The 27,087-nt window shown below is 37.1% G+C and overlaps 1 protein-coding gene across 7 annotated transcripts in view; it reads right to left on the bottom strand.

The window, feature by feature from the left end:
- Positions 1-27,087, bottom strand: part of EFEMP1 (EGF containing fibulin extracellular matrix protein 1) — a 70,171-nt gene that overhangs the window by 17,907 nt on the left and 25,177 nt on the right. The window lies entirely within an intron of this gene.

The following is a 27,087-nucleotide window of genomic DNA, read 5'->3' as shown; positions in this document are numbered from 1 at the left end:
TATTCTTAAAACATTACTCTGTAATACTGTTTTATTGGAAATGCTTAAAATGATAAATTATTTCAAATGTTCAGAAAGTAATTTCATAGATGCCACTGTATATCACTTATTAATAGATTTAACAAATGCTAACATTCTGCCATGCATGCTTCAGTTCACTTTGTTTTGTTAAGAAATAAAACATTGGAGGTGTGACCAAAGCTTTACTTCTTCTCATCCCTTTATTCATCCATCTACTACCATCCTGGTAGGTGTGAATCCTTCCTTGAGATTTTTTTTATACTTTCATTGAACATATATGCACCCATTAGCATATATGGTATTGTTTTGGGTGTTTAAAAATGTTAAATTGTATGATACTTGCTTTTCCACTCAATATATCACATTTGAAATAATTTCTAGTGACCAATCTCTAAAAATCTGCCTAATACCTAGGTAAAAATAAAGCTTTAATATTATGCATTGCTTGTTGCTGTTTTTTTTTTTTCATAAACTTTAGCATAACATGGATGAATAAACTTTTCATTGCAGATTTCAAAATAAAAGGGATTAAATTTAATCATATTTCTCTAGGAGAGATAGGCTGGTGTAGTTTAAAATACATATTTTACCAAAGCATTTCACATCTTGGAATAATTTACTAAATGTACCTTAAGGAGTAGATAGATTTAGTTCTAGAAAAGTAAAAAAAAAATGTTCAGTTTGAGATCAACATGTATATGCATGGCAGAATCCCTTCACTGTTTACCTGAAACTACCACAACATTGTTAATCGGCCCTACCCCAATACAAAATAAAACCTTTAAAGTCTGGGGAAAAATATGATGTGGATTTGTGTGTGTGCACTCATATTGGAATAACTTATAAGTGAAATTTAGTTCTGAACTTTTCCACATCACCTTTGCATTCATTTGAATCTCATATTTATGAGGTTAAATAGCACAGTGAAAAGATTATGAAATATTGGCATTCTTCAACAACTGAAGACTCTAAGCTTCTTTCAAAAATATCTAAAATTTGTAATTCCTAGATGACAGATTTTACATAAAAACTGAGAGAGGTTTTGGGGTATTTGAATCATCACTGTGGTAGACCCATGGAAGTGCTTTGGAGGAAATAGTGGGCCAAAAATCAGTACTGAAAATGAACCATCAGTAATTAGAATTTATTCCTAAATCCTGCCTTCCCTTTAAGAGGCTCAGAGAGTAGCCCTGGGTGTGTTGCCTTTCATCTTCCTTTATTTTCAAGCATAATTGCTGCACTTACACTACCCAGCATATTAATGTAGGAAGCTCAGGTTATAAGAGAGTTGTCCTCAGATATCGGCTTTGGTTAGCTGGGTGTGGAAAAGACAAGAGGGATTCTTTCCAAGAGAAAGAGGGAGGGAAGATAAAGAATCCCCGAGGGGTGCCTGGCTGTTTATTGGATAATAACCTATAAAAGCATCTACTTACATAATTCTTATTATACGGGTTTAAAGTTCTGGCAAAATTTTTGTTATTATTTTTGTCTGTTTTGAAAATTTTTATTGCTATTTTTAAATCAGTGATTACAACTCTGTCCTTTCTAGGTACTATGCAAAGGTACAGCAATCTTTCTTTGAGATTATCTGCTTTTTGTGTGTGTGTCTTTTATTATTTTCTCATATGCACTTGATGAAAACATGTCTACTGGGGTTTCTTCAGAGCTTTATGACTCGCTAATACAGAAATGACAGCAGAATTCCTATTGTTTTATGTCAAGAACATTTGCCAGCATTTGCAGTGATAACAGCCCTGAGAGATACAGCAGTGTGAGATTCAGATGTGGCAAGTTTCCTCAGTACATGCTGGCGGAAGATCAAGGGCTTGGGTTGGCTGCTACATTTTCTAAAGGAGGCCTCACCAGTGACTGTGGCTTTTCTTTCTGAGACATCCCTTTGCAAACTGCCTCCACCCCATAGCATTCCTGATGTGATTTCCTTCCTATTCTTTTTTTTTTTTTTTGTCTTTCAGTTCTCTTTGATAAATAGGCTAACATTTCCAGTGGAATTAATATATCATTAAATAGGTTTCGTACATAAAAGTCATGCTCCCTGGACCAGTTCTTTTTTAAGAGCCAGGTTTGTTTACCTTCTAAGAAGGATAATTTAATAAAAGTATTAGGTGAATTAAAGTAATTTAATTTAAAAAAAACCCAAAAAGCAAATAAAATGCCACCATCTCTACTGCCACTATATTCCTTTCTCTGTCAATAACAAACAAAACTGAAACAGGGTTTACCTCACGTAGGACTGGTGATATTTTTAATATACTTTCTATTTACCTGGATTCACTTTTAGTTTTAATTCTTTCAGATGGAAAATCTCCCTGAAATTCAATAAAACACAATTGCATGAAATCCCCTTCAAGAAATTTTTCCAAAGGAGTTGAAGGGATGCTTCATCTTATACCTTGAGCTGCCATCTGCTAGTAAATGAACAGACTACATTTTCATTTATGGCTTTTCTGACTCGAGTTTAGAATATTTATCTCCTTTGCTCTTTGCAAGTTATGTAATGCTGAAATTATGTGTAGATAGACTAGATTTCTCTGAACTATCTTCAATAAGACTGTAAATTTGTTGGTTTATTTAAATAACATGGTTTTATTAATTTGAAAGTTGTTCTTTGAGATCCTGTTATTGTTTATCTACACATCTATACAAAATCATGCAAAAATAATTTTACATTGTTATACTCTTTTATGATTATCTTTTCTACTTGTATGCATCTAAAATATACTACTATGCTAGAAACTCAAAGCAGAATATCCATCTCTGTGCAGATGTACCAGCAGACCTAGCTTTCCCAGATATGTTTATAAAAGTCCTCTGTGGTGGGAATACCTTACTGGCAAAAGCAATTCTTTATTCATACGGGAAACTACTCAGGTAAGCCACAGTTTCCCTGATAATCTAGGAAATAGTACTCTGGGGAGAGGAGTTTTTGTGTTGTTTTTAAACTATTTGTAAGTTATCTTTGACAGTTCAGCTCACTAGGTTCTTTAGGTAGACAGTTATCATGGTTCTTGGGCCTTGAAACCAAGTTCTTTGAGGACAATGTCTATGTATTACTTTTTTTTCCTGTATTCCTAGAACCTTATAGAGTGCATGAAACATGATGGGTTTTCAAAACATAATAGTTCAATAATGGATGAATGAATCAAGGTTGTTTTCTAAGAATGGATGCCTATAATTTAAACAAAGTAGGGTCAGTGTTTTATCTCACCGAACTAAACATTTACAAGACAGAGTAACAGGTAAAATGTTAGAAACACACCAAAATGTCAGCAAATGGAAATGGCTATAAAGCAATGGAGTAGAGAAATATAGAAGCTAGGAAGAAAAAGGCAGCATCAGAGGTGGAAGGCTGGCCCAAGGAGGTGAATTTTGAGCTGCATTTTGAAAAAGGTAAGGTATGTGGATTGGGAGAAATAGGAGGTTAGGGGCTTTTTTCATGGCTTCAGTGGTAAAGAATCTGCCTGCCAATGCTGGAGACATGGTTTCAGTCCCTGGTCAGGGGAAGATCTCAGATGCCATGGAACAGCTAAGTCCATGTGCCACAACTACTGAGCCTGTGCTCTAGAGCCCAGAAGCTGCAAACTACTGAAGCCCACACACCCTGAAGCCTGTGTTCCACAACAAAAGAAGCCACTGCAATGAGAAGCCCACACACCCCAGCTAGAGAGAAGCCTATGCTGCAATGAAGACCCAGCACAGGCAAAAATAAATAAAACAACACATGTGAAAAAAATTTGAAAAGAAAAAGAAATAGGAGGCTATTTCTAGGCAGAAGGGAGATTACATTAGAAAATGCTGATAAGATAGAATTGGTTTGCTTGAGAAGAATGGCAGACAGCTGGAGTCAGCATGGCTGGAGGTACTGTGTATGAGGAGTTTGGTGCAGTGCCTGGTTAAAGGCACTCATAAAATGGTAACTCAAGTCATGAGCAAAATTCAAGGCCTTAAAGGTGTGATTGGGCTTCCTAGGTGGTACAGTGGTAAAGAATCCACCTGCCAATGCAGGAGATGCAGGAGACGTGGATTCGATCCCTGGCTTGGGAAGATATCCTGGAGGAGGAAATGGCAACCCACTCTAGTATTCTTGCCTGGAAAATCCCATGGACAGAGGAGCCTGGCGGCCTACACTCCATGGGGTTGCAAAGAGTTGGACACGACTGAGCACGGCACAGAGCGCAGAGCAAAGGTGTGATTAGAGTTTAGATTGAACACCACAGGAAGCAGCTCTGAACTATGTAGACACAGCCTAATGTAAACATTACCAAAGTACAAAATAATAGAATGTGCTTCCTAAAATATCACGACACATAAATCAACTCACATTTCATCATTCTAATGTATTAAGAATAGCTAATGGCAATATTTGGTGATTCCTTCATTTTTCAAAAATGTGCCCACACTCTCCCTTCTAGTGATTTATACTATTGTAGGTCCCTCTCTTGCTGACTTTGGCATCATCACTGCGTTAAATAATCCAGCTGATCTTCGCTCAGCTCTCACTCCTAGCCTTTTTATCGCACTGATCCCCAGTCTATGGAACTGCATATTTGGTTTTCTCTCAGAGTTAGTAGAGGCAACTGTGTCCACATCTCTGTGGTGTCCATTAAGTCCCTGCTTAGGCCCTCATTCTCTATGTTTTTGGCTCCTGCCCTTCAGTATGACTCATATTTCCCAAACCCCTGACTCATGCTGCTTTCTCTCTCTTATGCAACATTTTAATCTTTGCAATGTTCTTTCCATAATTTGATAACTTACCACGACATGGAGTTACTTCAGTGTGTTTTCATGGGCAAAGATTTTGTGTACCTTAAACGCTCTATACTACCACTTATACTTTTCTTGTGCTGCTTTACATTATGGGAATAATTTAGAGCTACTTTGGAATAAGCCACCATTCACTAGATGTTGTATTTTATGAGAATGCACTGAAATAGAAATAAGGGACTTAAATTATTTTTATTCTGTCAATGCCTCTGTGATCTAGGGCCATGACATCAATTCCTTTTCTGTTTCTCTGTCTGTAAAATGGACTGTTTGTCCTTAATGATATGCACAGATTTTTAATTAGTTCAGAATTTTCAAAATACATCTTTTTAATTCCAGACCATAAATCCTTAGAGTAAAATAACCAGATCTTTACTAGTTCCGAGTGGGCCACTGTAAAATATTATTTGATAGCAAAGAAAAGGTAATGGTTAAATTCAAGTTGCTGCTATTTCTTGATCTTTGTGGCTCTAAAACCTTATTATGTCTTCACCAACAATACTAATTTAATCTCATAAATGAAAAGAAGTAGGAGAAAAAGGTCAAGATTCACATTTGCTGTAAGGAGAAGTTTCTTTACTCCTAGCTGCTTTCTTCCCTCCCTCCCTCCCTCCCTCCTCCTTTCTTTTTTCTTTTTTCCTTCTTTTTTTTCTATAGTGACAGGATAATAAATTAATTCCTAGCAAAGTACACTTTCTACTTAATCTATGAAACTTTTTGAAAAAAAGAGATTCATTGGGTGAAGATCTTATAGTTATTTTGGATATTAATCTTATTTTTCAGTACAATCCTGGAAGATAGCATCTATTTCAGCAAGTGCTGAGGCATTGCTATTTTATTGCTGTTTCATCCATTAATGGCTATTGATAGTGATAGCCTGAGTAATCAAGGCATTATATTATATTGACTGAAATCTATTAAGGATAAAATGTGTAATATTTTATATGGCTTCACATACAAATTTGTTAAAATTCTAAAATTAACTGGTATAAAAATAGGTAAACATTAATAGTATTTAAACATCTATTATTTGTTTAGGAAATAAGACCTACAAGTCTCTGATTTTATCCTAATAACAATCCTGTAGAATAATGGTCTCATTATCCACAATTATTGGATGAGGCAGGAGGATGCCACTGAAATGTAGGTTGGTAAGTGACCTGCTCAAGGTAACACAGAACAGAGAAATCATGGAGTCAAGAAACATTCTCTTTTGCTTCTGTAATTTAGGTCTCCAGAAAGGCTTATTTCTTAAGAGTTCTGGATAGTAGAAGTTCTACTGTATATAATATATATAATTTTTCTTAGAATTAAAGAGAGGGTTGTTAATCATTAGGGTCTTGATTCTTCCTTTGCATCTTTCTGCTCCATCAGAGTAACATTCATAGCTCTCCAAGTCTTCCGTTTCCCTCCCCAGTCCTTAGCCAATTATCAACAATTTTTGTCAAAGACTTTCTATTTCCCTTGCTGCTTCTTTAATAGCCCTGGAATCAGATTTATCTGGGACAGATGCCCAGTTCTAGTTAGCTTTTCACCCTTCTGAAATTATCAGCTAGAATTCACCCAAGCTAAGCAGTTCTAGTGGGGAAAATAAATACTGACATTGAGTAACAAAAGAGGACTGTCTTTGTTGATGGCCAGCAGTAGATTTATAGTTCTAGATTCTTATCTGTTTTGGCAAGACAGATTGTTAATAGTTTGGTTTGCTTTCAATGATAAACAAAAATATCACCAAAATCAAGAAATATCAGCTTCCCAGATAGTTCATTTGTTCCTTTTAGAAGAGTAGTCAATCAACTATACTGGAAGTCCTTGGTACCGCACCGAGTTCTAACAGACCCTTGAAGTGTGCTATCACCATGTGGAAAAGTCATGGTATGTGTATTGGGGTTGCCTTGTCAGCCCTGATAGTGGATTTGCACTTCAAATGACCTTCTCTCACCTAGTTTCCTCTGTCTAGAGGTGTTCATTTGCAAGATGTTGGATGAGATTAGACATGAGGTTCAAGTCTAACCTCATGAAGTCATATCTAACATTCATGAATGTGGGGAAGAAAATCAACTGGTAAACATAAATAATCAACTTATGACTCATCTCTACTACAAACAAACCAAATGGACCCATCAGGCCAAAACAAGACAGCAAGCAAGGACTCAAAGACCTTAATCCTCATTCTTCAGCTCTTTTTGCACACTGTCAAAGTGAAGCTTATTACTTTCAGTCTTAAGGGAAAGACATTTTCTACTGGTAAATGGTTGTTAATTGTCAGGAGTGTTCTCTGGAATCTCTGTGAATATGTCACATCCAGGTAAACTCTCTTTTTTCTTCTTAATCTTAATAATCCATTAAAAATATTTGAGAAAAGATGACCCTGGTATTTGAATGATATTACAATCAATCATTAATCTATAATCAATCATTAATACAGTGGAGGTAAAACTGTATTTTGAAACAAGCAGTACCATCAGTCTTTGTTCTAGGGTGGCTCAGTACCAGGAATAAAGGATTCTGTGTGAAAGTTCAAGCCCATCCCATACATGTCAAGGACCTACTTTACACTGGATGGCCTTCAGAGGAGTTGTGATCCCATTTTATTAGGGGATGCCTTTGCATTGACTGAGAAGGGAATGGAAACCCACTCGAGTATTCTTGCCTGGAGAATTCCATGGACAGAGGAGCTTGGTGGGCGACGTCCATGGGATCACAAAGAGTTGGACATGACTGAGAGATTTTCACCTCACTTGCACTTATATTTCAATTGTGTTTTCTGGTGCCCCACTACTTCATCTTGCCCCTCCCACCTCCCTCCTATTTCCAGCTCCAGATCACACCACTGGAGAGTGATGAACTGAATGGAGGCTGAGTATATTCGAAGGAGTCCACCATGCCTTCCCTGAACACTGTGATTCGACTCCTGGCCCCAATCCTTAAGGCTTTAACAGCCAGATTAGTCAGCCTCTCTAGCCCAAGGCACACACATTCCTGGCTTACTCCTTCAGCCCAGTCATCACTTGAGGTCACATAAACCGCTGGCTATGGCAATGCCAATTATAAGCATGGCTTGAGGACCTTCTAATTGTATGAGACCAATTACATTATACTTCTTGTTCATTTAACAATAAACAGCTTTTGTGCCCACTAAATTGAGGCATACTACTAAATTTGCTGAATGTAACTTGGCAATACTTCTCCAAATCATTAACTACCTAAGACTTTGAAAATAAAGTATATCTTTGTGCCTCTTGCCCTCAGAGCATGTTCCGTTCTTGTGTGTACTTTCCTACCCATTTCATTACACTGTACTTATGATGCTTCTGCATAATGTTTCCCCATATGCCTGAATGCCCTTCCAGTTTTCTGAATTCCAAATGGATAGGTAGGATGAAGTGAGTGAGGTGTGTGACACCAAATTTGTGCTAAATTTCCTTTTCTTTTTCATTCAAAATTTCAGCACAATGAAAAGCAATGAAAGGATAAATGTGTGTGTAAATCTTAATGAATACTGACTTTATAAAACAATAATAGTAAGGTCTTTCATAATTTATAAAAAATTAGAATTAAATTACATGGGAATAAAGTGCATATGCTGGCAGGAATATAAATGGATTTTAAGTATTTTAAAGTCCTGCTATAGTCTGGGAAGAGGTAAAACCAATAAATAAAACCAGTTTATTCTGGACTTAGATAAGTCAAGGGTATATGTTAAAGTATTCCCTAGGGAAAGCACTAAAAGGAATAGTAGAAGAATATAAAACTCAAATATAATACAGGGGAGAATGGAATAATACAAAATAGTCCATCATTTTAGTTTGAAAGCAAAAAAGAAAGGGAAGAAAAACAAACTATAATATGCAGAATGAAAAGAAAAAGGCAAATAGAAAATGGTAGCTTAAACCTAAACTTATCAATAGTTACATTAAAGGTAAGTGAATTAAATGCTCTTATGAAAACCAAAAGTTCTCAGGTTGATTACAAAAACAAAACCCAAATATGCTGTTTCAATAGAAATGATTTAAGTATAAGGACACAGGTAGATTAAAGAAAAAAGATGGAAAATATACTATGTAAACACTAACCCAAAGAAAGTTGGCTTTGCAATAGTAATATCAGACAAAGTTGACTTTAAGGAAAAAAAGATTAGAAAGGATAAAAAATAATACTGTGTAATGATAAAAGTTTAGTTCACCAGAAAAATGTAGAAATTCTAAATTTAACTGCATTTAATCACATAGCTTCAATATAGATAAAGCAAACATGAGTCAAACTAAAGGGCAAATGGCTATATACAGTAAAAGATTTTAACAATCTCTCCCAGTAACTAAAAGAATAAACACACATTTGCAAAAATGAATAGAAAATATGAATAACATGGTTAAAATCTTTGAACTGACATATATGGAACACTGTACAGAATATATAACCTTTTCAAATATTGAGAAAGCATTAATGGAAAGTAACTATATGCTGCTTTTAAGTCTAAATAAACTTCAAAAACTGCAGTATACAGATTTTATTCTCTAACTGCAAGGCAAGTAAGATAGAAACAACAACAATAATAATGACAAAACTAGAAAAATCACTCTCTTTTGGAAAAGAAGGACATACACTTCAAAAGAGCTCATGATTTAAAGAAGATAACAAAATTGAAATTTAAGACTATTTCAAACTAAGTGAAAATGAAAATGTTACGTATCAAGGCCTGAGGGGGCGGGGAAAATGCCAGCCTTTAAGAAGGACTATAGCCCCTACTCTCCTTACATCATCCTTATCTTCCCCCCACACTGTACCCAGTCTACAAAATGAAATTTGTATCTGAGCTAGTCTGCTGTGAGAGTGACTTGAGGATTTTGAAGGTCTGCTTAAAGAAGAAGAAAAAGATCTTGACCATGTCTTTCCAAAGAGCAGAACTAGAATAAACAAAAATCCGAGGAAGGCAGATTTTAGTTCAGTGAAAGAAAAAAATGTTGTGGTCATTGAACATTTTAAGATATTAAGAGATAACAAGGTTCCTATCACTGGAAATATGCAACTGGTGTAACTTTAATCCCAGTAGTGTGTGTATATATGTGTGGCAGGGGCAGAGGTGGGATTTGACCAGTTATCTGTGTTTAAAGATGGTGTTAAGGTACTGCATGCAAATATTAATAGTTTCTAAATCTGGATGGTGGATGATCAATGTTCATTTATCACACACTCAACTTTAAGTTTGAAAATTTTGATAAAAACACTGAAAAATAGGTGCTGCATCTACCCCAGTGTAGAAAGTTGTGAGGATTCAATAAGATGAAATATCTATATTTTCTCTCTTTGACATATGGTGTACATACATATATCTTTGTGTATACACAATATATATTGTGATGTTTGCTTTTATACTTTTATAATTTTTCCTCTAACATCTGAAAAACTTACTCTATGACAAAGTATAACAAGGAAAGATCTCATCTTAAGTGTTTTATTTTTCATTCTCTCTTCCTTGAGCAAGGAAGTAGTTAAGAAATCCTAGACTTGTTATTATACTAATATATACTATATGTTATACTATACTATACTGTATAATATACTATATATTACTGGTATATATAGTTTACTAACAAATACTAACAAAATATATACAGTATACTAACAAATTCCTTGTTAGTTTTAAGAATTTTTCAGGAAGGAAGACTCTGCAGGCTTTACCATATTAAGGCAGAAGATTATTCAGTGTTCAAAATGTTAAATGCAAGCAACTATCAGCTTGTGCCCAAGTGTTTCATGTGCCATCATACCAAGTAAGATTTGACTTTTTGGTTTTGTTCCAAACTGATACTATAGTTACCATTTCCTCCAAGTCATTCATGAATTATCATGCATACTTGAATTTAATTTGCCGATAAATTGTGTTTGACCTAGATAAGCTATGGGATATCCCCTTACCCACTGTTAAAACACTTTTAGTGATGTGAAGCAATAGCATTCAAATAACTCCTGATTATTAGTTCAAACAGTACCTAAAGGCAATAGGGGCAAAAGAAAATACTGTTCCCTAAAACTATGACCTGGTGAGTTTTGATGCTAAAGATTTCTCAAGCTAGCATATAAATAGTCTTTGGACTTTTTAAATGAGTTTGGGGCATTTTGCCCTCCATTTCCATTAGAAGGAAAAATACTATATATTCTCTGAAATTTCTTTCAGTTTTAAAAATCTGAAGTTAAAGCTCACTTTGCTGAATTCCTGAATGCTGTTGTAAAACGGATTCATTTTCCAGCTCTTATCACTTCTACCCTTTCTAACACACAACATTGGATCCTGGAAAACCTGAAAAACATGCTCTGGCTTCTTGAGAGCCATGACTGTTTCTTCGTCCCTTGTTTTCCTTTTTCCCCTTCTAATCTGTAGAATCAAAGGAGGATTTAAAATGGACTCATCTTCTGAACAGGATTAAATGGCTCTGTTAGCAGAGGGGGATGCACAGAAAGTTCTCTTCAATGTTTAGGCAGTACTGTGTACCTGTAAAGTTACATACTTGCCCAGAATTTAGAGAAGCTTAATGCTTGATTGCCAGCTTAAACTCTGAAAAAAAATCTTGTGGGGAAACATGCCCTATACACGGTTTCTGTCTGTAGACTACAAAGAGAGGTGGACCTGTGCCAGTTATGTGTTAAAGGTAGATGCCAAACTTAGTCTTTAAGAGAATTTCTTGGCATGAATAAACACAGATTAAAAAAAGTCTATATTCTTAGATCTGTTATATACACTTAAAATGGTTACCGCATGGGGCACATCCATAGAGCCTATCATATTCCAAGTTTTCATTTTAGAAGAAAAATGGAAAAATTGAGTAATTCATATTGTTAATTTTAAAATTAGCCTATAATTATTTCTTCCTAGAAATATAACAATTTGTTTATGGAAACCTTTAAATGAAAACCTTTTACTTCAGGCACATATATAATATGGTCAATGTGGATGACTGTGAAGCTGCCAGATAGCTGTAAGGAGGTCCCCTATCAGTGACCTTCAACTACAGATCTCTTTCCATGGCTTTTGGAATTTGAATAGCCATACTATTTTCTCTTCATTTTCTGCCATAAGGGTGGTGTCATCTGAATATCTGAGGTTATTGATATTTATCCTGGCAATCTTGATTCCAGCTTGTGCTTCTTCCAAAGCCTCTTGAGGAAAGTGAAAAACTTGGCTTAAAGCTCAACATTCAGAAAATGAAGATCATGGCATCTGGTCCCATCACTTCATGGGAAATAGATGGGAAACAGTGGAAACAGTGTCAGACTTGCTTTTTGGGGGCTCCAAAATCATGGTGATTGCAGCCATGAAATTAAAAGACTTGCTTGCTCCTTGGAAGGAAAGTTATGACCAACCTAGATTTCATATTAAAAAGCAGAGACATTACTTTGCCAACAAAGGTCCATCTAGTCAAGCCTATGGTTTTTCCAGTGTCATGTATGGATGTGAGAGTTGGATTGTGAAGAAGCTGAGTGCCAAAGAATTGATGCTTTTGAACTGTGGTGTTGGAGAAGACTCTTGAGAGCCCCTTGGACTGCAAGGAGATCCAACCAATCCATGGTTGGATCAGCCCTGGGTGTTCATTGGAAGGACTGATGCTAAAGCTGAAACTCCAATACTTTGGCCACCTCATGCAAAGAGTTGACTCATTGGAAAAGACTCTGATGCTGGGAGGGATTGGGGGGCAGGAGAAGGGGATGACAGAGGATGAGATGGCTGGATGGCATCACCAACTCCATGGACATGAGTTTGGGTGAACTCTGGGAGTTAGTGATGGACAGGGAGGCCTGGCGTGCTGCAATTCATGGGGTCGCAAAGAGTCAAACACAACTGAGACTGAACTGAACTATTTTCTCAGTACATAGTATTTTTAAGTTTTAAATTATATTACTTGAGATTGTTTCTTTCTTTAGTTGCTTGTGCTAGATTTTGTCCTAGCCTTATTATACCAAGAATTAAGAGTTTATGGGAGGACTCAATCTTTTTAGAAAATTTGGGAACCACAGAATAAATTTTTTCCCTGTGCACCTCCCTGACAGAAAGATATGAAATATGATTGAGATACAAGAGTAGGTAAGATCATGGGATTTGGAGTCAAACAAGTCTCAATTCAAATTCCAAGCAACACCAGTTTTTTGATATTTGTCAGGGGAGAGTCATTTAACTTTTCCAAGTCTCACTGCCATGTCTGTCAAGTAGGGATAATATGCATTTCATAAGGTTCTTGTGAGGATGGACTGAAGTAATACACATCCCAAATGGCACCTCACTGACACTAAGGGCTCAATAAATTGTATTTAACACTGTGAGGTTTTTACATGTTGTTGTATATCAGGATGGTACTTCTGTTATAGACAAGTGGAAGGAAGCAAGAAAACTGCAGATGTCCTGGTATATAATTACATATCCTATCTTGGTTTCCTTGCTCAGTGTCATATTTTGAATGTGGTGGTCATGACTGAAATCCACTTAGGAGGAACAACCATAGCATCGAATGACTTCCCTTCCTTTGGCATATTCCAGATGCATGGATGAAAGAATAGGCAAAATCACCCTTTCTTTCTTAAAGTTATTTCTCATTAGGGAAATTGCAAACAGTTACACAAATGTGATCTGGCAAAACAGAAAGAGTCTACATCATTTGCATTTCATATTTTGAGATATGAAAGGACAGTTGGTGGCAATAGGACCCATCCACAGAAATGGAGTATTAATGTTTATGAAGTATTAATGTTTAGCAAACATAGCTTTAATTGGCACTCTGATTAGAACCTACATGTAATTCTGATAGATTTGAAAAAACTGTGAAAAATATAAATTTCAGAAGCAATTTTTATTATTATATTTGTGGGATACCTGGGTTTGATCCCTGGGTTAGGAAGATCCCCTGGAGGAGGGCATGGCAACCTACTCCAGTATCCTTGCCTGGAGAATCCCCATGGGTAGAGGAGCCTGGTGGGCTACAGTCCATAGGGTCACAAAGAGTCAGGCATAACTGAATGACTAAGCACAGCACATGTCAAGGATATGGTCATCATTTCTCAAGGTGTCAATGAAATTATAAATCAGAACTTGAGAACAGATGGGGAATATTTTCAAACATGTGGGAAAAGCTACATGTAAAGTCATGACAAATGTTTCTGGGTGTTTGTTCATTAGGGACAAGGCTCAGCATCACATTCTAAGATGAAAGCATCAGGTGCTTAACTTCTCAAATGAGGAGATCTGAGGAATCTCCACAAGACATAATGGTGATGTATATCATTTGTAGTTAATGAAACACCCATTCAATCATATCATACAGGAATGTTTGATCTGGAGCCAATTTTTGTTGGTTAAAAGTTATGCTATTAATAAAGCAAAAAAACATGGCATATGAGGAAAATAAACTTGGGAAAATTAATTTTGGTTCCTTTGGATACCAAATGACCTCTAAATGCTTTCATTATATCCATATATAGATTATATAGGTGTATATGATAAATTCTTGTTCTCATATTAAAAGTAAACATAGAAAATTAATAGGAAAAATTAAAGAATTTAAAGCCTGAGGAAAGACACTATGCTTATGGTGACAGTGTGACAAATCAGCAAGTGACAAGGGTGACTTCATTCTCTGTTGTCTTATTATCCCACCTTTTCCATCCTGCATTTCTGACTCTTTCTTCCTATTTCAGTGTTCGATCTTGCATTTCAGTTCAGTTCAGTTGCTCAGTCGTGTCCAACTCTTTGCAACCACATGGGCTGCAGGACACCAGGCTGCCTGGTTCATCACCAACTCCCGGAGCCTGCTCAAACTCATGGCCATTAAGTCAGTGATGCCATAGAACCTTCTCATCCTCTATTGTCCCCTTCTCCTCCTGCCTTCAATCTTTCCCAGCATCAAGGTCTTTTCCAATGAGTCAGTTTTTCCCATCAGGTGGCCAAAGTATTGGAGCTTCAGCTTCAGCATCAGTCCTTACAATGAATATTCAAGACTGATTTCCTGTAGGATTGACTGGTTGGATCTCCTTGCAATCCAAGGGTCTCTCAAGAGTCTTGTCCAATACCACAGTTCAAAAGCATCGATTTTTTGGCACTCATTTTTCTTTATGGTCCAACTCTCATATGGAGAAACCATAGCTTTGATTATATAGACCTTTGTCGGCTAAGTAATGTCTCTCCTTTTTAATATGCTGTTTAGGTTTGTCATAGCTTTTCTTCCAGGGAGCAAGCATCTTTTAATTTCATGACTGCAGTCACCATCTGCAGTTATTTTAGAGCCCAAAAAAGAAAGTCTCTCACTGTTTCTATTATTTCCTCATCTATTTTCTATGAAGTGATGGGACCAGATGCCATGATCTTCATTTTCTGAATGTTTTTCACTCTCCTCTTTTACTTCCATCAAGAGGCTCTTTTCCTCTTTGCTTTCTGTCATAGGGTGGTATAATCTGCATATCTGAGGTTATTGATATTTCCCCTGGTGATCTTGATTCCAGTTTGCATTTCTAGTTGATCCTGTATTTGCCCTTTCTTAATTTCACTTCAGTCAGGCAGACCATTCTTTTACCTTGAGAATTCTGATTGATGCCACATCCAAGGGTAGTGTGAGGATCTCCTACTAGTGCAGGCCTTGGGCACTGTTGCTTTAGCAATGGTTTGTGAGTGCTGTTTCCCTGACCCAGGGCTGTGACTCTCCAGTGCACCCCTCAGGAGCTCAGCAGACTGTCCCTGCCATCTCCATCTCTTCAATGAGGTGATCTGATGCTACCCAGGTCCCCAGAACCCCAACACCAGTAACTTAATCCTGTGACTAATGCAAATCCACATGGACGTCAATAAAATGCAGAAGGTCCGTATAACTGGATGAACCTCACTATACTATAACAGGTAATTTCATATAAAAACTAGTCTTTTCATCAATATCATCTTGTATGACCCTCAATATCAGCCAGGCTACATATTTCCATGGTGCGAACACATGTTGCCACTTGTCTGCCTTTGCCCACGAGCCTCTCCCCAACCCTTCTACCTTAACAGGATAGATTGTCCTTCTATCCAGTTCCTATCCACCTTCCTGAAGCTTCTTTTCCCAGGTTCCTTTGCCCAGTGTAAGATGACTGCAGAAAGTAACCTGTCCATTTGAGCTCCTGGACTGCCATATCCACAAATCATCAACTGTCTTGGAGAGATCTTGGTGACAGCTGCTCCTATCCCCTCCTGCTTAACTAGACTCACCTTAAGGATGAAGGAGTGCCTCTGGCACTTTGTCTGGCTTAGGGTCCTAAATAAGTTTTTCTCTGACTACTGAATTTTGGCACACTCCATTAGGAAAAACCGACAGCTGAATAAACCTAGGCACACATCAGTGGCCTATATAATTTTATAGCCTCAATTTGTTGAAGGTACCAGTTGAGCTCTCTATTAGATCTGATGTGTAGTTTCTAGCACTATTATATTATAAACTGGCAAAACACTTAAGATAAATAACACTCGATACTTTCATAGCATTTATACAATTATATTGTCACTATAACAATTTTTTTTTATAAGGCTAGGGATGCTATGCCAAATAAGGTGAATGTGTGGAAACTCTTGTAGCTTCTGCAAAGTTACAGAGAGGTTGAGTTACAATTTTATTTTCAAACTAGTTTTCCAGTAAGTTTTAGTACAAATTTTAAGATGGAACAGATCTCAAGTAGTAAAAATCCTTTAAGAGTTTACAGTTATATTCTGTGTGGATAAAATCATAATGGCCTAGCACAATGACTAAATGCTGAGTGGAATTTTAAGGCTGGATTTGACTTTATAAGCTTTTCCTTGAGCTAAGATATTTTTCCCACTGTGTTATGTTTGATAAAGATTGAAACTTATAAACAGGACTGTGCCATTTTTATAATGAAATTCATACTTAATTTGCCTTTGTAGCACTGGTATGAAATGAAGAATTAAACCAGTTCTAATTAGCTACAATAAAATTATCTCACCAGGTTAACAAATTTATAATTTAGAAATAAGTTTTAAAAGCAAATGATGTGTGTGCCTCTTCTGTAAACAAACCTGATTATGTCACCTCCCACCTATCTTCAGGATGAAATCCAAACTTTTTAACAGGATGTTCAGGCCCCTTCCTGATTTGACTTGCTTATCATTTAAAATGCTCACTGAACTATACAGAGCACTTATTTCTCCTGTATTTCACTTAATGACTAGCAAATGCTGTTCCCTCTGCATAGAACATTTTTTCTCTTTCCCTCTATCCCTTCCCCCAGTTCATTAAAGGCTAATCCCCACAACTTCCTAAGACTGAGGTCTGGTGATACTTTCTCTGGGAAGTTTCTGAAATGGGACTCAAAATGTCACATTGGTATTATTGTCTTCTTACTCAGACTGTTAGCTCTTTATGGGCAGGCACCATAAGCTTTCATCCTTGTATTCTCAATACCTACTATGCTTTGCACACAGTAGTTACTCAACTCAGGCTTGTTGAATAATCTCACACTTTGAAATTATGATTAGGGATCCAGCTATAGGATGTCTCTGTAGTCTTGTGCCATCTCCCAAACTATAAGAAACAAAGCAAATGTTAAAATATTTCTACCTCCCATTTTATTATTCCAAAATCCAACATCATTAAAAAGCAAATTTAGACAACTAACATTTCATCTCCGGGAGACCCACTCTTGAAAAGCATAAGCATGACTGTTTATGAAGTATTCCAGAATGGACACTTAGATCAATACATAGACAAGTCAGGTGTTTTGTCTTTGCAAAATTCTAGCTATGAGTAGATCCTCAAAAAAACCAAAACCAAACCAAAACAACCACCCCCAACCAAATAGTATCAAGACTTAGTGATCTCTAAATCTAGTTAAAATTCCTCTGGAGTACCCTATAGGCTAAACTATATATTCTTATGGTTTTAAGTTCTTTCTGTATTAGCTTAGCAATCTAGCCTCACTCCCACTCTAAAATTGCTGTTCCCCATTTTGTATTTTTAAACGAAGATCATTTTTAACTGGAAAATGCATTTTCCATGCATATTCTCATGACATATCATGAGAACTTGTTGCTCTCCTCTGTTTATAATCAGATTACTCCTTTAGTTTATGCTGATTTACAAAATGGATAGTAGGAGACTCACAGGGGAGTCTGGGCCATGGATAATTGCCTCTTGCCATAATTTTCTATAACTGCAAAACCCTTATTTAATTAGGGTATGACTCTACTTCAGTTGTATTCATTGCATATGCAGTGTCACAGACTTAAATATGTTAAAATAAGAGAAACTGTTGTTAACAGTCTATGTTTAGACAGTTTATGGTTAGAGACTTGCTCCATATTCCTTCAGTCATACAGTATAACTAATGAGCATTCTACAGTTTAATGGATGTGGGCACGAAGCACAAAGGCTGATTGTTCAGAAGATCATTTAAGGGCTTACTTAGCTCCTAATTGGCTATTTCATTGGGTACAGGAGCTGAATTACACCAGAATGTGATTAATTTCAAATTTGATGTTTACTTTGGTAAAACCTATGAATAAATGGATTGCTAAACAATATTATAAACAGTTTACCCTACTTGAAGTGGAACTTGTTTTGAATCATCATTTGACTCAGGAAAAGCACTTGCATGCAAAAATAATGAATGTGTTTATTGGAAATAGTTTCTAACAAAGTATTAAATTATTATTATGATTCTGAAAATAGTCCTTATGGAGCAAACTTTTTTATACCAATTATTAGCATCATTACTGTATGTATTAACTTGAAATTTATGTACAATTCTTTCTTAAAAACTCAGTTTTAAGCAAATCAGACTAACATATGCCCTCTGGTCTCAGTTCCCCACCCCAGTCCTATTGAGGTGATTTAACACATTTAACCATATGTGTATGCTTATTTCTCCCCCTCACCTTACAACTATCTGAAGGTAGCATTTTTATTAGATCACTCCTTGCTCAAACATTTTACTAATTTTGACAGTACTAAATCTAAATAGCTTAACAAGAATTCAAGGTTCTATATAAATTTTCTCCAATGACTTTCTTGTCGTGTTTCTTGCTTCCCCTGTAGAAGACCCTCTTTCCATCACCCTGAACAGTAATACAGTACTGTTACCATTACTCAGGTCCATCTAGCAGAGCCTGCCCTTTTTCTTCTCAGATTTATTCACATCTGTCAACATCTGCTCCCTACAAAAAACTCTTAACTGGCCCTTGGTTGCAGCAACCAATCCCTCCTTTGGACCCTTCCAGTTCTTTTTGTTAAATTAATCAATTAGTTAATTTTTAATTGGAGAATAATTGCTTTACAATGTGTTAGTTTCTGTTGTACAACATCATGAATCAGCTATATATAAATAAATAAATATATATATATATATATATATATAGCCCTCCATCTTGACCCTTCCTTCCACTTTCCCCATCCCACCCCTGTAGGTCATCACAGAGCATCAAGCTGAGCTCCCTGTGTTATATAGCAGCTTTCTATTAGCTATCTATTTTGCACATGGTAGTGTATCTATGTCAATGCTACTCTCTAAATTTGTCCCACTCTCTTTACCCTGCTGTGTCCATAAGTCTATTCTCTACATCTGTGTCTCTATTCTTGCCCTGCAGATAGGTTCATCAGTATCATTTTTTCTAGATTCCATATATATGCATTAATATACAATATTCATTTTCCTTTTCCTGACTTACTTCAGTCTGTATGACAGACTCTAGGTTCATCCCCCTCCAGTGCTTCTTGGTAACCATCATTTACCATTTACTACATAGGGACTATGGCACTTAACTAGGGTTTTGTTGACTTGAATTGTTGAGCTGAATTATTTGGTTAATTTTCTTTTTTATTGATGTATAATTGACATACAACATTATATTAGTTTCAGGGATATAACAATTTAATATTTGTGTATATTGTGATCACCACAATAAATCTAGTTAACATCCTTTTTCTTATGATGAGAACTTTTAGGATGTACTCTCTTAGCAACTTTCAAATATACAATACAGTGTCATTAACTATAGTTACCATGCTGTATGTTATATCCCCATGACTTATTTATTTTATAACTGAAAGTTTGTACCTTTTGATTCCTTTCACTCATTTCACCCACCCTCCACCACCCACCTCTGGCGACCACCAATGTGTTCTATCTATCTTTCATTTCATTTTTTAAATCTGACACGTATGAACGTGAGAGCTGGACCATAAAGAAGGCTGAGTGCCAAAGAATTGATGCTTTTGAACTATGGTGCTGGAGAAGACTCGAGAGTCCCTTGGATAGCAAGGAGATCCAACCAGTCAGTCCTAAAGGAAATCAACCCTGAATATTCCTGGGAAGGACTGATGCTGAAACTCCAATACTTTGACCACCTGGTGAAAAGAGCTGACTCACTGGAAAAAACCCAGATGCTGGGAAAGATTGAGGGCAGGAGGAAAAAGGGAGACAGAGAATGAGATGGTTAGATGACATCACCTATTTCAATGGACATAGCGAAAGTGTGAAAATTGTTCAGTCATATCTGACTCTTTGCAACCCCAAGGACGATACAGAGTTTGAACAAATTCCAGGAAATTGTGAAGGACAGGGAAGCCTGGCGTGTTGCATGCAGTTCATGGGGTCACAATGAGTCGGATACAACCGAGTTACTGAAGAACAACAACAAATCTCTTCAGATAGACTGAAAAGTCCTTGCAAGAAAGGTGGTGTGTCTAAACATCTAGTATAGTTTGAACACATATTAACTGAATGCATTGATGCAAAAATTGATGAATAAGTGACTAAAAATTGAACAAATGAATGTACGAATGGTATGAATTTCAGAGTACACATGGAAAAAATACATCCTAAATTTACACTAACAATTTGGAATCTACCGAGGAAAAGAAAGGGAGAGTTCTTAAAAGCCAAGACTCCTGATATTTAAATTATTCTTCGATGTCTGCAGGGCAAAAAAGTAGTGAGTCCAGAAAGAATAGCCAGAAATGGGCTCTTTTAGTTCCATAATCTCTCTATTGAGTCCTGTGTGTTTAGGAATTTAAGATCAGCGTGAAGTTATGGTGACTACCTGGCCACACAATGTCCCCTTTTCCTTCTCTCCATGGAGGGATCATGACCTTATCCCCTGGAAAGTGGACTCTCCTCCAAAAGCATTTGAGGACCGCTTCTCTCAAAGATTAAATGAAATGCAAAATGGGTCCAGGACAAAACCAATCTTATTTAAGAGAGCATGCACAAATTCTGGAGGGAAAAGTCATTGCTAAGTTATATATGTATTTTTTTCCTGAACCTTTGAAAAGATCAACTCTGGTTTCAGTTTAATTTTTTTTATTTTTTTCAAAAGAAACCTACATGGCCACTTCTTCAAATTTGTTCCAGATGGATTTAGTCATAGAATGATTGATTATCCACTCAGTTGTGAGCTATGTGGTTAAGCTCAGAAGAGCCTGCAACAAACTGGTCTGGAGCTGTTTCACGGTTAAGTGGCAGAAAGGATAATCCTTACACTGTCATTTTAGAGTTAGTGATGAGGAAAGAGGAATTTAGTGAGGCTACTTATGTCAAGGGAATGTATTAGCAAATGGATGGCTGAATATGAAGAGATATTATGAGCATAATGCTCCCTCCACCACTCCACCTCCACCCTGTATTTCATGGTAAAGGGAACCAGATCTGACTGAGAGCCCCATGAGAGCGGCCCCAGCTCTCACTGCCTGCTTCTTGAACCAGTCCAGCCTCCTGGGAATGCTCCAGGCCCAAGGCCAGAGGCTGGCTGCTACCTGGCTGCTGAGGCACCTATTATCCTACTACCCACTCAACAGGTCCATAGAGCCTTTTATTATTGGCGTCAGAAACACCTGAGAAAACCTGGAAACTAATTCTGGGGAAGAGTGAACCAAGGAGAAAATGTACTGCTCTCCATACAGAGCTGTATTATGTACTTTAAAAAGCAATTTAAGAACATTTTGTTCATTTCCATTTTCTTTTAGGGGAAAAAAAAAAACCCCTTTCCTTTGGATTTTGGTTACTCCATTTAATAGCTGCATTAGCCTTTTCTTGGTTCTTTCACTCTGGTTAAGTTACAATCTGGCTACCAGAATATTCTTTTAGGGAGATTGGATGTGGCTGATGGCCTTTCCTACATGTCACCATTTGATTTCATAAGTTGTTCAATTCTTAGTATCTCCCATCATGGTGATTTTCTATTTTTGCTCATATACCCTTTCCCTTTTTTTTTTTTTTCCCCTTAGAGTGCTATTCTACCTCATTATTGCCTTTTTGTTGAAAAACAAACCACTATTCTGTCTCCTATCAAGACACCAGCTCCTTAAATCCTAAGACAGTTCATGTTGGATTTTATTGCCGCTGAATTTTTAAGTCTTACAAAACTTATTTATTGTAACCTTAGGTTATATTCATCACAGGTCTCCTAGTAGAAATTTGAGGCAAAAGAAAAGATGTAAACATATTTAAACACAAAAATGGCAACTCTAGGAGCAGGCTTTTGAATAGGTTGTAGGAAGAAAAATGTGACCAAAACATAACAGCGATTTCTATTTGAGAGATGGAGAACATTTTCCATGATCCTCTAACAAACACACAAATATCACAGATGTCTAGGACAAAAGTTCACGTGAAGTAAGAACTGTGTTTATTAAATTTCTTTTATATAACAAGCATGTGGATACATGCTGATCTGCAAAAATAAAGGGAGTTTTTGTGTTTGCTCATAAAGTTCTTGTTTCATGGATATTGTTTATTTGTAGAGTGGAGTAAAGCAGGATTTTAACTAAAACATTTGAAAGTCAGAGAATATATTCATAATTATTTAGAGTGGTTTTGGAGAGAATTGATAGCATTCTAGAAGTTCCACGTCCATGAAGAAGAGAAGGGTACATTCATTCAAAAGGAGCTGTTAGAAGCTATGAGGCTCTTCTTTTGAACAGGACTTCGCCTGTTTGGACCGCACCCATCAGGATGCATATCTGAATGAGTCATCCACTCTCCTGAACTGCTGGGGAGGTGGGTGCATTTTGCTTTTTGACCCATATTTTGCCTTTTGAAACCATTTAAAATCCTAGATTTAACTCTAAAGGTTTAGATGGAATCATTTCAGGGAGAATTTTAATTACAGATTATGTAGGCTTCTGACATGGCTCTCAATGATCCTAGATTCCTGGCATTCACACCCTTGACTGTGAGCTGATCTAGTGGCTTGTTTCTAATGAACAAAATGTGCTAAAAGTTCTGGACTGTCACTTCAGTGATTGCATTACAAAAGGCTGTGACTTTAGTCTTATTAGTGTTCTCTCTTTTGCTGACACCTCTTGCCTTTTCTCTTGCTTACTCTGATGAAGAAGGCTGCTGTGCTGTGAGATGCTCTATGGAGAGGTATATGTGGCTAGGAGTTGATGGAGGAAGACCTCATGAGGAATGGAGGCAGGAAATGAATCCTACCACAAACTCTAGCTGAGTGAGCTGGGAAGGGGATTCTTCCCAGTCAGGCCTTGAGACAATTTCATGTTATAAAAGACTCAGAGCCTAAAAACCCAGCTAAGCCATACTTTGATTCCTGACCTAGAGAAACTGAGATAATGAATTTTTGTTGTTTCAAGCTGCTATGTTTAGGTCAATTTGTCATGTGGCAAGAGATGACTCATAGACTTCGTTATGGTTTCTGTGTAACAGATAATAATGCACAAAGTCAGGAAAGACCTTTGGTCATAAGCCTAGTTTGAGTCTGAGGCTGAAAAAGTCTTGAAATGTGAAATGAACGAACCTGTAGACTTTTAACAGGTTGTTCTTTGCTGAAAGGTATTCATGCCCCACAGTGAAGACAGGAAATCTTAATTCAAAAGCAATAAAAAGAGAAAAAGAAAATAATAAAGAACTTGTAACATTCAGTGTTGGCACATTTACATTTTAAATGAGTTTAAGGTAATAAATAAACTACTTAAATACATAAAATACATAAACATATTTTAATATATAAAATACATAAACATATATACTATACTATGTAGTATAATATAGTACACTGTATAGTACTAGTGTACTATACTATATGACATCAGTTCAGTTCAGTTCAGTTCAGTCGCTCAGTCGTGTCCAGCTCTTTGCAACCCCATGAATTGCAGCATGCCAGGCCTCCCTGTCCATCACCAACTCCCGGAGTTCACTCAGATTCACGTTCATCGAGTCAGTGATGCCATCCAGCCATCTCATCCTCTGTTGTACTAATATTCCTATAGTAATATTGTAATACTGCCTCTTGAGATATCTCTGCAGGTCAAGAAGCAACAGAACCAGACATTGAACACTGACAGGTTTCAAATTAGGAAAGGAGTACATCAAGGCTGTATATTGTCACCTTGCTCATTTAACTTATACGCAGAATATATCATGTGAAATGCCAGACTGGATGAAGCACAAGCTGGAATCAAGACAGCCAGGAGAAACAGCAATAACCTCAGACATGCTGATGACACCACCCTTATGGCAGAAAGCAAAGAGGAACTAAAGAGCCTTTTGATGAAAGTGAAAGAGGACAATGAAAAATTTGAATTTAAAACTTAACATTCAAAAAACTAAGATCATGGCATCTGGTCCCATCACTTCATGGCAAATAGAAGGGGAAACAATGGAAACAGTGACAGACTTTATTCTCTTGGGCTCCAAACTCATTGCAGATGGTGACTAAAGTCATGAAATTAAAGGATGCTTGCTCCTTGGAAGAAAATCTACGACCAACCTAGACAGCGTATTAAGAAGCAGAGAAATTACTTTGCTGACAAAGGCCCGTCTAGTCAAAGCTATGGTTTTTCCAGTAGTCATGTATTTGATGTGAGAGTTGGACCATAAAGAAGACTGAGAATTGAAGAATTGATGCTTTTGAACTGTGGCATTGGAGAAGACTCTTGAGAGACCCTTGGATTGCAAGGAGATTCAACCAGTCAATCCTAAAGGAAATTAGTCCTGAATATTCATTGGAAGGACTGATGCTAAAGCTGAAGCTCCAGTACTTTGGCTACCTGATGTGAAGAACTGACTCCTTGGAAAAGACCCTGATGCTGGGAAAGATCGAAGATGAGAGGAGAAGGGGACGACAGAGGATGAGATGGCTGGATGGCATCACCGACTCAATGGACATGAGTTTGGGTAAATTCAGGGAGTTGGTGATGGACAGGGAGGCCTGGTGTGCTGCAGTCCATGGGGTTGCAAAGAGTTGGACACGACTGAGTGACTGAACTGAACTGAACTGAACTGATAGTAATACATGCAAAAAAGTATATTTACCCTGCAGACACACACATACCAACCAACCCAACTCCTTTACAAGCTAGGACTGAAATGGAATCCTTAGCTGTGGCATGAACCACAATAATTACCTCTGTCAGTGCCTGCGGGGGAAGACTGCAGTGATCTAGCTTTTAAAGCTTCAGTGATTTGGTCCAGACTTCCAGCAGACAACTAGTACTAGGTGTGAACTGTTTTGTCAGTAAAGCTTTAAATCATTAGAAATGTCTGGTTTTTTGCTTCTGAGTCATTAATTTTATTATAATCACAGAATACACCTGCATTCTTCTCAGGGCAGATTTTAACTTGCTCTAGTATGCTTTTCCTTATAAAAAAATGCCAACTGAAAGGCAAAGAGTTCCTATCAATAGAAATAGTTCAAGAACCATATAGTGACCACACTTCTAGGGCTTGTAGCTAGACAAAGTACACTTTCTCTACCTCTCTTTTTCTCTTTCTCATTCTTTTAAAATTATTTTGAATGAGAGCTGGAAGAGACAACTCTTAATTTTAACAGCTGAGAAAGCTGAGTCTCAGAGAGGTTAACTGGTTTAATACAGTCAAAGTCACTTGGGGAAGTTTCAGATGGGAACCTTTTTCTCTTACTAAGTTTTATGGAATTTCTGCCACTCTTTTCCTGTCAAACTACTTTCTGTATCCTCCTGAGCATTCAAGCACAAAAACATCCCACTACAGGAGAAAATTCTATTAATTAGTAAGCAAAGGAAATATCTATGTATTAGAGCTGTAACTGTTACAGTGGGATTTATATTGGAGACATTGAGTAATCAGGGAAGAAGAATATATTTTTGGGAAAAAAAAAAAAGCCCCACCACATGCAGATCTAATTTTATCCAAAGTATACCCACTTTGATAACTGCAGAAAAAAGAGAATGAAGAATCGCTAGACATATCAGTTTCTTGGTGGGAAGTACAAATTGCCAGCTACTGGAAGGTAGGCTCTGTTCATATCAACAAAATCTGGGAGCTTGTTAGAAGTGTGAATCCTGGGTCTCATCCCACACATAGTAAATCAGAACCTTCATTTTAATAGGATCCCAGGGATTCATATGTACATTAAAATTTTAGGCCAGAATTGGTGGTCTACCACACATAGCATATAGAAGTTTCTCAGAAACATATTAGAAAATTGAATCTCAAATTTAAAGACTCCCTTAGCCAATTTCATAAAAACAGCAAAACTGATTTACTTAGTTGTCACCTTTTCTTTTTCACCTTCATCAGTCTTTTGAGGAAAATATACATTTATACCTACTATGCTGCTGCCAAGTCGTTTCAGTTGTGTCCAACTTTGTGCGACCCCATAGATGGCAACCCACCAGGCTCCCTCATCCCTGGGATTCTTTAGGCAAGAATACTGGAGTGGGTTGCCATTTCCTTCTCCAAAGCACGAAAGTGAAAAGTCAAAGTGAAGTCGCTCAGTCGTGTCCGACTCTTAGTGACCCCATGGACGGCAGCCTACCAGGCTCCTCCATCCATGGGATTTTCCAGGCAAGAGTACTGGAGTGGGGTGCCATTGCCTTCTGCATGCCTACTATATACATAGGTAAAAAGTGGTCCTTGTTATACTATTTTACAAGAATCTTCAGTATGACCCATTTTTGATGAGAATAGTCTTATCTTTGCTCATTGTCCTCTACTCTTCTACCTTGCTCTATTTTTCTCTCTCTCACAGACTCATTCAACATCTCCTTTTCTGACTCTCATTCCTCTTACAGCTGCTCATCTCCCAGGGAAACGGGAGGTTCCTGGAAGAGAAGGATATGGTTCAGCTGTTTATTTTGCTTTTTCCTCCACAAAAGTGTGAATATTGTACTGGCATCTACCCTCACAGGTGTTCACTGCATTTTTGCTTTTTCCTTAGATAACTAATTTTCATACTGAGTGGTGTGTGGGGATGGTAGGTGGGTGTTGGGGGGAGAGTGTTACTGTTACCTTGAATCACTCAGCAGAGGAGCCAGGGAAATT

Source organism: Ovis aries, chromosome 3, assembly GCF_016772045.2.
Source record: "Ovis aries strain OAR_USU_Benz2616 breed Rambouillet chromosome 3, ARS-UI_Ramb_v3.0, whole genome shotgun sequence".
Classification (NCBI taxonomy): Eukaryota; Metazoa; Chordata; class Mammalia; order Artiodactyla; family Bovidae; genus Ovis; species Ovis aries.
This window is presented reverse-complemented; position numbering and strand designations above follow the sequence as displayed.